Genomic DNA, 11,051 nt, shown 5'->3' with positions numbered 1-11,051 from the left:
TATCGTTGTTTTTTGTTTAATTGACAAAGCTGCAAATTCCTTTCATCTCAGCTCGACTTCACTCTCAAACAGCTTCTTTTTTTTTTCCTGCTTTTGAAAACGAGTTTAAAATGTCTCACAGCAGATTTATTTGTCCCGGGGGATTCAAGAAAATATTTTAAAAAAAGGACTAAATTATAAGATGAAACGTGACTTGTTATGAAATATTTGCAGTTTTTCTTTTGAGTTATTGGACTGTTGGCCTTTTTGTGTGAGACAGATATTGTTTGTGAACGAATGCATGAGTAGAGAAATATATACACTCAGTAGATCATAGATGAGCAGACGCACCAAAGCACACGTTAACTCCACCAGAAATCACCAGACCTCCGTAACCCTCGGCAACGCGTCAAAGTCAGAGCTGTCGTTCCTGTTTCAGGATATTATTATTATGTCATTATTTTAATACTCTAAGAGGAGGAAGGTGATGCTTCCTCCTTGTTGTGATTTATTTCTTGAAAACAATCATCAATGCAGTAAGATTAGGGGTAAATATATCTCAAATCTGATAATCTTACACAGGTTATGTATATTTTGTGTCTCACTCTGCTTCATAATGTCCCGTGTGAGCTTTATTTATTAAGGCGACGTGTTTTCCGAGCGTGCTCAGTAGAGTACGTACTTTCGTACGACTGCCAGTCTGAAGATAGAAGTGTTGTAACGGCTCTGAGAGGACGCGCTGGATGGCGGGGTCAAAGGTCGCTGGATGGCGGCAAAGACGCCGTTCAGTAATGTTGAACTTGGTAACGTGGGGAAGACGACGCACACTTTCAGACCGTCTCTGCTCGTAGACGCATCGTCCAACAGTTAATCATCATTCAGTCCAAATTTTTTATTCTTTTTCAGCAGTTAAAAATATTTATATTGGTATCTTAAAGATAGCCAATGGATTTCCACCCCTGCTTTAAAATAATATATAATAAAAAAATATTCTGATTGCTTTTGTACATTAGGATGACGTTGCAAAAAAAAAAAAAAAAGCTTTTCTGGGAAATTTTCACACAAAAAAATCTATTTTTTTCTCGTTTCCTTGCAGAAACACAAGACAGACAAAATGTCATCGTTGTCCAGATTAATTAATACATCCATGTGGGTTGTATTTATTATTTAACTTTTCAGATCTTCTAAAATCACTTCACATGCGAGTACCAGTCCTGAAAGTGTGTTTCGTCTCCAGCTTTATCTCCATTGTGGCTTTCAACACTTTTTTCTTCAGACGTCGTACTCCCTCAATATCCAGTTCAACAGCCACACTCAATGGGAGCTTCCCAGTCGGACCACAGCTCCACTGGACCGGTTGTAATCTCTGGAGTGTCTCGGTCCGACTCTCCTGAACATTTGGTTGCCTTAGCTAGTTTGATTTTTCTTTTTCCTGCATGTTAATTTTTCCTTTTTATTGCCGATGACAACATGCAAACGTGTGAGAGTCCAATAGTTTTTTTTTTTTTTCTTCTTTGGTTATTTAACTGTAGTTTATAAAGGTTTCTTTAGGTATACATTATTTTAGTTTTCCTTTGATAAAGTTAAAGATATAAATGTTTACATTTTGTTATGCATGTTCAAACAGATTTGTTATATCCAGTGTTTTGCACACTACTTCGGCATCGGTCTTGAACGGCACGGCTCTTTTATGTAAAGTACTTAAACATGAAGTGCCTGATACTTAGAAGTGAGAATTGATATTCGTGAGCAAATGAAAAGGTACATTTTGCTCATAAGCCTTCATGCCATTGACTTGAACAACTGCTCCTGTTGTCGTGTGATTGTTTCATTGATCCTGTGTTTTTAAAGCACGAGGGGAGGGGGGAGGGGAACTCGTTAACGGAGCGAACTGGACCTACGGGGATGCGGCGGCCACCGGAGCGCTCAGTGATGTGATTCGTCCGGTGAGCGACAAATGATCAAATTAAAGGTGCTGCATGCGACATTTCAACGTCTGTGAGATTGTTACAAAACAGGAGGGGGCGCTGTCGGGTTTCCAGCAGACTTTCCCACTTTGACGCTTCGTCCTCAAACCGATCTGTGAAATGTGAGCGGCTGCAACAAGCTGTTATTTAATATTATGTACAAAATCTGCAATTCAAATATATTCACCTTTAGTGTCATAAAGATAAAGAAATCCACTGGATTTCCACCCCGGCTTTAAAAAATATATAAAATCTTCATTACAGATCTCTAAAATAAAATGGGGAATGTCTTTAAAGTTGTTTTGTCCAGTCATTGCTAAAAAAAACCCTCTTCTCTATCATAAAGTTGCAGAAATCAAGCACATTTCTAAACTCTTTTCTGTCAAACAATTTAACAGAAACGAATCTGTCGGCCGGTTAACATAATCCTTTTCAGGGAGCAAAAAGTGGAGGCGGCAGAAGGGGTTTATGGGAAATGTAGTCTGACTTCGGAAACCCACCAGCAGTTAAAGCGCTCTGCCGTCCTGTGTTGATGTTGAAAACGCTGCATGCGGCACCTTTTTCTCTAAAAACCGTTGGATGTTCTGTACTAATGAATGTTTCAGTCACATCTTCCTGTGATCTCACTTTCATCACTTGACACCATTTCCTCTTATGTTTTTTTGGGGGGTTTTCCCCATCATGAAAGAAAAAAAACAAACCTGCAGTCGGTCACGTGTTCCTTTTAACTGTCGTTTTTAAAAGAGAACGGACACTTTCTGGTCGAATCAATCACCTCAAACTTGGCACCGAGGCGTTTCGTCACGTTGACTGACTCTCTGTGTTCTCGCATGTGTGATTTCATGATTGCAGATCTGCGGCACAAACTCCAGTTCCTTATTTTAGTTTGTATACGCGGTTAAACGGCTGGCAGTGTCAGGTACCATTCCATTTTAACACTGTATATTTATAATAAAAGTAATCCGTTAATAAAAAAAAACCTGACTGGGTTTTTGTCGTGTTTCTATCTTTTGGGAGGAAAAAGTTGGGTTCATATTTGCTCTTTCTACATTATTATTATTATTATTATTATTATTACTATTATTATTATTACATACATAATCAATAAATAAAATGTGCTGTAATATTCATCCTGTGAACTCCTGTTGGATTCAGATTTTGAGAATCGAGTTGAAATGTCAAAAAGTAATGCAAAGTATGTAAATCTTTTAAAGAGACACAATTTTGAAACTACTCCATTTCTATTTAATTGTATTATATTGCTTTTCAGACAAGGCATCGATTTTATTTCATATATTTTTATGATTTGGTTTAATTTGCCAACATCTGAGATTTTCTTTTAATAGAAATTGACTATAAGAATGCATTTAGAAATACTAATACTAATACTAAGCTGTCAAACTGACAGCTGTTTCTCTGACCTTCCTGTGATTCTTCAAATTGAACGCTAGATGGAGCCAGAGAGCAGTTAAACAATGAAGTCAAATATAAGCGACACAGCTCTGAGCTTTTATTTTAGGGGTTTACCAAAGCAGCAATATAATAAAGATTTTTCAAAATAAAATGAAACATGCGGTTTTAAAAAGTTATTGTGATGCAATTAAAAAAAAAATACTTGAAAGTGTAGAAATGTAAGTAGTTTAAGAGGTCCACACCGATCTTTCTGCTCAATTGTCACTTATATTTTTTTTATATATATTACAGATTAATTTTCTTTTATTTTGCTTTTTTCTCTTAATTATTCTTCCTACAGATTGATTGCTTTATATGTTAACTCTCTGATCTGATCGTGAACTTTTTTCTCGTTGGTTTCAGGAAACAAAGAAACATGAAGTTGTGTTGAGTCGGGACTTTTTGGATGATTTGGACTCATTCATTCCTCTGGTTGGTTCTCAGGTTTCATCTGATTTAAGGTCACACAACACAGCCCGTGGAAGTAGTTTAAACCTTAATGTGTCTTCTTCAGAGGAGCAGCTTTGAGAATCCTGAGAGATGCTATCCAGTTGCATCTTGGGAAATGTAGGATCCAGCCTTCTTGGCTTTGTATTCACCTAAAAGACGAGATATCTCAGCCCCCGCTGCTTCAGTAGACTCCTCTTTCTTTAATCTGTCTCATGAGTCCCCCAACGTTAGAGAAATATAACATAGTCATGATGTTTTCCTCAAAGAAACTAAAACATTATAAAGGCTATTCAGGTCCGAAAACTTGCAACCTGTATCAAACTATATAGCTGAAGCACAAAATCTCCATCACCGAATAATGAAACATCCCGGGAATGTGAGAAAAAAAAGGTTACAAGCTTTTATATTTACACACACACACACACACGCACACGCACACGCACACGCACACACACACACACACACACACGCACACACACACACACACACATTCCTTCCTTCCTTCCAGGACTTCTTTTTATTCTCAGAGTGTTTCAAAAAAGTGTAAACATTCACACCAAAGAGGAAATGAACACATTCCTCAGTCTGCAGCAGGAACACATTGTTACATTACTGTGTGTGTGTGTGTGTGTGTGTGTGTGTGTGTGTGTGTGTGTGTGTGTGTGTGTGTGTGTGTGTGTTTGTGTGTGTGTGTGTGTGTACACCAATTTATTCAGGTTTCAACGAGGAAACTCAAAAGTGATATAAAAGAAACTTTTTTAAAAGAGGAAACTAAAATACTTACAATGATGTCTATGTGTGTGTGTGTGTATGTATATATATATATATATATATAATAAATAAATAACTGCTTAGTTTATTATAATGATAAATGCTTGGTTCTGATATTTTCTGATGGTGCACTAAGACAGAGATCTCAGGTTAATCTCCACGTATCTAAAAGCAGATAAAGATATAATGGTTGGATCACGTTTCGCTGGTTCATGTTCCTCTCGGCCTCCGGTGCGTTTCTGGTTTGTGGATTACAGAATCACCACGGGGCTCCGTCTCACTGCTTTGGTATGTGAGTTTTCCAGCACAGCCGGCAGACTTTTAACCCTTTGAGACGCATGAATATTTTCTCTTAAAGCCTCTCCTCTTTGTCTGAGCGCTGACCTCTCTCACTCCAAATACTTAAAACAATAATCCACGTATATCCAGTGGAGAGACCTTTACCACTCTGAGCGGAAATTTGTGTTTTTTTATGTGATAATATTGTGCTGAAGTCTTGGTTAAGTTTACATTTTATTTTGGGGGAGTGGACACTCCCTAAAACAGAGAAATGGCTTCTTTGCTGATTATCTGACATATTTGTTTATTTATTTTTCTCATTCCCTCGCAACAAGACATTTTGAACATTTTATTTTAATTCAGCCTATTTTTTTATTTATTATTTATTATATCAGAATAATTATTTTATTTTTTCACATTATTTTTTCATATTTCTTTTTAATCCATCTGCCTAAGGAGAAAAGTTTCTCTGAAAAATATTTTATTTATTGTTATTTTATTTGAATTCAGAAGGTTTTCAACAAGTTAGAAGGATTGAGGACGTTACAGTAAGAATTTATAATCCCATAAATTCACTTTTTTTGTGGCTCAGTCGCATTTATAACCTGGAGGAGCTTTAACGTTTTCCATTTGCTTTTATCATTGTTGGATTTGTAACCGGTTTGTCTCTCCAAATAAAAATCACTACCATCATGTTATTGTGTTGAGGATATAAAAGCAGCTGCAGTGCTGCAGGTTTAAAGACCAGAGAGAGTCCTTCACAAAACCAAAACCAGATCTGCTCAGTTTCACGACGCATTTATGTCTCTGAGAGAGATTTACAGCTCGACATCCACGGCGTTCAGGATTAATCCTCGTTTTTTTTATTTTTTATTTCTCTAATCTGTTTCCTCTCCACATCCATCACCACTCAGGAGACATTCAGACTATTAAATCTTCATATTTTGACTTTCTGTATCCGGCTATTGTTTCCTTTCACTCTGTGTGTGTGTGTGTGTGTGTGTGTGTGTGTGTGTGTGTGTGTGTGTGTGTGTGTGTGTGTGTGTGTGTGTGTGTGTGTGTGTGTGTGTGTGTGTGTGTGTGTGTGTGTGTCTGCTGTTAAACCAGGCTTAACTCTGTGAAGAAAGAGAGAATTTAAATATCCGGAGCTTCCTATTTGACGGCTCTTCCATTGATTTATTTCTGCTGCATCAAAAGGAGAATATAAGTGAGACTGTGGTTGCTATGAGACAAAGGGAGACATGAAGTCTGCCGATGGGGAGGGAACCTTTTTGTTTTCCCTTTTGTTTGCTGTCCATCTGTCCACCTGTCTGCCTCCCTCACCGGGGACATCCCAGTATAGAAGCTGATCAATAAAATCAATCAATACCCCTCTCCCTCTGTCGGGAAGGAAGGAGGAAACGAACACCAGTTTAAAGCCTTTTGTTGGCTTTCTTCCTTTTACTTGTACTTTTACTCCAATCAACTCCACATTAAACAACTAAATACTTCTAGTAATACTTCATAAATTATAACTTGAATAATAGAAACAGCAAACAAACAAGTTAAAAAATGCTTTTTTTTAACACTTTCAGATCCCATCTCCAGTCAGATAGTTATATAATAGTTATATAATTAAGAAAAAGAAGTCTCTTCATATTTTTATATCAAATTCCAATCCTAATTTCCTCCTGTAAAATAAAAATATGATGCATGCTTACGTCAGCTCGTACCAACCAATTTAAACCAATAACATCTTGGCATCCATCAATGTTTAGCGATCAGCTCCGAATCGTGTTACATTCTAAGCCCGCCCACTTTTCAGCCGTCCAATCAAATGCGCAAGATTCAATTTAAATCCCTCTCATAATATTCTGTTTCAATGTTGCAGTAAAAAAAAATAATCACATAATCTGTTCGAAGACCGCCGTTCATGTCCGAAACTAAAAGTTAGGTTGACATTTTGTGACGTCACCAAGCTGCGTTGCCGTGACGATGCGTCGCATCTGGATGAAATAAATCATGACACTTTCGTTCTCTCCTCAGCGCACACGTCAGCAGGAAGAATCAAGTTGCTTTCAGAAGCTTGAAATTAATAGTCATTTCTTTTCCACGCTGGCTGACCTCATTCTGAAGGACTTATGGCGGCTCTTCACGACCATTTTGGTGGATTAAAAGTCACCGATTCTCCCCCGAGCGTTATTTATTCCTTGCTGAAGCTGGTAGCAGAGTTGGTGTAATCTCCGGCGTTCAGCCCTGACAGCTTAATTTGCCCAGTCAGAGGCTCCATTAGGAGGAGGCAGTTCAGTGTCAGCTCGCTCTGCGGCTCATTAAGGCTGCAGCTCCTCGGCTCTGGTTTGGTTTGACATCAGCCAAAGTCGTGGATTGGTAACCGGTGATCTGCTACTTTCTTCAAGGTGCCACCTTGCAGGCGAGCTGAGCCGATACTAAAAGTTAAAACACTGAGCGCTGATTGGTCCATAGCTGAGAAAACTTTATATATATATATGAATATTTATATTCTTGAATCTCCGATGTCACCAGCTTTATTACTGCTTTTTATTTCTCTGCAACTTTCCAGGTCGTTTTCAACCAGAATAATCAGCCAGGAAGCAGGTCTGCAGGCCCCACACACACACACACACACACACACACACACACACACACACACACACACACACACACACAAAAACAAAACAAACACAGCATCTGCAGGAAACAACGAGGACCTGCAGGGTGAAGAGAATTAATTAATACTAACCCACTTAACAGGAGGGGGAGGGGCTCTCTCTCTCTCTCTCTCTCTCTCTCTCTCTGTGTCTCTCTCTCTCTCTCTCTCTCTCTCTCTCTCTGTCTCTCTCTCTCTCTCTCTGTGTGTGTTCATGGAGATGAAACTGCAAAAAAAAGTGTTCTATAGCTTTAATACACTTTAATCTCATAGACATGTGTGGTGCTGCTCCTCGTTGAGCCCTCTAGTCTGCAGACTCTAGAGTTTTATAGTTTGGGGTTTTCCATCAGACGTTTTTTTAGTCAAGTAAAAGTAGTAATACCACAGTACAAATACTGTTATTGATAAGAATGGATCATAGTGTTAGTAGCTGTGAGATTACAGAATAGAAAAAGGACAATATTTCCCTTTAAAATGTAGCGATATGGTGTAAAACGTGAAACTACATAAAGCAGCAGAGAATGGAAAGTACATGTACTTGAGTAAATTTATTTAGTTTACATTACATGCCTCCTAATAGTCCATTTATTTACCAACTTAAAGGATATTTTGTACAAAATAAAAAGTGACTTCACATGTAACTAAATGAAAAGTGAGCAGGGATGAAAGCAGTGAATGCGTGATTGACGTTAACCGAGTGTTTCAGCAGGTTCACCTTGTTCTGCGTTGCTGTTTGTGCCAATTAAAAGCCCCCCCCCCCCCATACCCCCCTCATGCCCCCCCTCCTCTATTATCCTCAGTGTTTGAGCTCTGAGAGCAGAGAGAGAGGAAGGTATGTGGGCTCGGTGCCAGTCGAGCCTGGGAGAAAAACAGTGAGGCTGCCCACGGTTCAACCCTGTGAGGCAAGGCAGGTTACCCCGGTAACCAACCAACCAACCACCGGACGGGGGGGGGGTGAAAAACTCCCAAATGTCAACTTTTCCAGGAAATGAGAAGAAAAGAAGCTCATTTTCAGTCCATCGTCCGTGAGGACTTTCTCCACAAAAGAACGTTGAGAGGAATTCCTGCACCGCTGTGTCGCTCATCGTCGTTATTTTTACTTTTATTTACAAACCACAAGATATTTAGTGGTAAAAGTATTCAAAATGGTTCTCAAGTCAAAAAGCATCAAAATAAACTTCAAATGATTCAGAATTTCAGAATAACATTATTGGATTATGATTAGATGTGTTCATCACTTTAATGGTGCAGCTGGAGTTGATTTTAATTATTTTATACATTTCTGGGAGCGTGTGTCTCTCAAAGTGATCAATTTATCATCATTTATCTGTTGATTAGATGTATTATTATTCTGAATCTAGTAGTTAAAGTAATGAAATAATGTAGTGGAGGTAAAAAGATGAGGTAGCAGAAAACAGAAATACCTCTAAAGTGTACTTAAATACAAGTGATGCTGATGAAAGTTGATAAAATAAAAGCACGGCTGATAGTACACATTTTTGGATACTTTTACAATTACTTGAGTATTTCTATTTCCTGCTACTTTATACTTTCGCTCCATCAGAGTGAAACATTTTCCTTCCTACTCCACTTAAACCCTTAAAGTCACTTTACTTTTTAAGGCAGTACCCGTTACATGATATGATGCAGTATTATCCTTAGTATCAGCATGATACTGCTAATCCCCCGTAAAGTATGTAAAACTGTCTCTTCATTGACAAACTACATTAAAATACTCTTACATGTATTAATGGTAAAAACAGAATAACATAATATTCTATTATAATATAAAAGGAGTAAAACTACACTTTCAGTACTCTCTTCCGTACTTTTGATACTTAAATACATCATTCTGGATGAAGACTTTAGACCAGATTTCTACTTTTGCTTGAAGGATCTGAGAAATTCTTCCACACAGACTCAGAGTCTGATTTCTTGGTCCACCAGACGTTTATTTATAGTTTACAGCCGGACTGAACTCAGTCTGGTGATGAGACCAAATTGCTGTTTTGTTTCACTTCATTCATTCGGCCTGACGTCGTGTTCATGTTAGGGGATTTCCTCCGCCTCGCTGCCCGTCCCTTCAGCCACATCCCCCCAATCCCCTCCAGTCCCACGCCCTCCAGGGGATCTGCAGTTTCCCCGTCCCTCCACCAGAGGCCCTCAGTCTTCCCCACCGCTCCCAGTCCACCTGCACACCTGTTCCTCGTTCCCCCCAATCCCACAGTGTTTACACAATCTTGAGATTGTCAGTGTTTCTTTGTACCTTCAAGCAAAAGCAAGCTGAACCTGAACCTGAACCAGCCCGCCTGTACCCCAATGCCTGTTCATCTGTGGGTTCTCCGTTACTCCTGTGCAGACATGCCAGTAAGTTTATTTCTTATTTCAGTAATTTTCTTTTGGCTCCTTTCCCCTCGTGGCTTCCATCTCTCCATCAGCACTGAGACCCAGCAGATCATAGAATTACCTCCATATTGGATGATATCGCGCCTCGTGTCCATGTAAGTGCTGCAGGTTCGAGTCCCGAAACCCAGGATGAGTAAATTGCATTGTTTGCGCTTCACAGGTTCCTCGCCTCGTACCTCATTCTTTTTTTATTAGTACGTTAAAATAAAAATACTTCCAATGTCCAACAGCATCCGCTTCATGCATGGGTCACTCCCCTGCGGCGGATATATGAGCAAGAGGTCAAAGTTCAAATGTTTTGATGTTTTGATGGAGTGGTGTGTGTGTGTGTCCCAGTTGAATAGTGTGTACCACTCTGCTAAGCTAACATTAGCGTAAACAAAGGAAGTAGAACTCAGTGAAACATAAAAGTGAATGCTTCGTTTTATTTATTTAGATGAATTATCCATAACTGCTACAAAGTTAACACAAGCTAACATGAAGTTAGCATTAGCCTACAAATGTTAGCTTAGCAACAGCTATCAAGCTACATTAGCTCAAAATGTTAGCCTGCAATATTATATCATGTGATTGGCAGCTATTTGTCTGTCGTGATCGTTGACTATGTGTTTATTAAACACATAGATCTTTATTATCTTATGGTTTGAGGAAAAATATGTGTAATATCTGGAGTGTTTGTCAGAAACGGTAAAACTGAAACGGAAATTAGCCAAAAATGTGTTAATTCATAAGCCCAGAAAGGAGTTGAGTCCAGTCCTGGGCCCCTTAGCTCTGTGGTCCCCCGGGGGCCTTAGCTCTCTGAAGATGTGGTCCACCGGGGCCCTTAGCTCTTTGAAGATGTGGTCCCCCAGGTCCCTTAGCTCTCTGGGGATGTGGTCCCCCGGGTCCCTTAGCTCTCTGGGGATGTGGTCCCCCGGGTCCCTTAGCTGAAGATGTGGTCCCCTGGACAATACAGTTATGGAGGCTGCCTCCTCTCAGCACCAGGCTCTGTCGGAGAGAAACCGACCGGCGCTAGGACCTCTCGGACACCGCGATCGTCTTTGTCTCCACCAGTCAGCAGCGCCGCCTCCTCCTCCTCCTCTTCCTCCTCCTCTTCCTCC

The sequence above is a fragment of the Eutrigla gurnardus genome (genome assembly GCF_963514095.1).
Source record: "Eutrigla gurnardus genome assembly, chromosome: 15".
Lineage (NCBI taxonomy): Eukaryota > Metazoa > Chordata > Actinopteri > Perciformes > Triglidae > Eutrigla > Eutrigla gurnardus.
The sequence above is the reverse complement of the archived record's forward strand: the minus strand, read 5'-3'. Positions refer to the sequence as shown.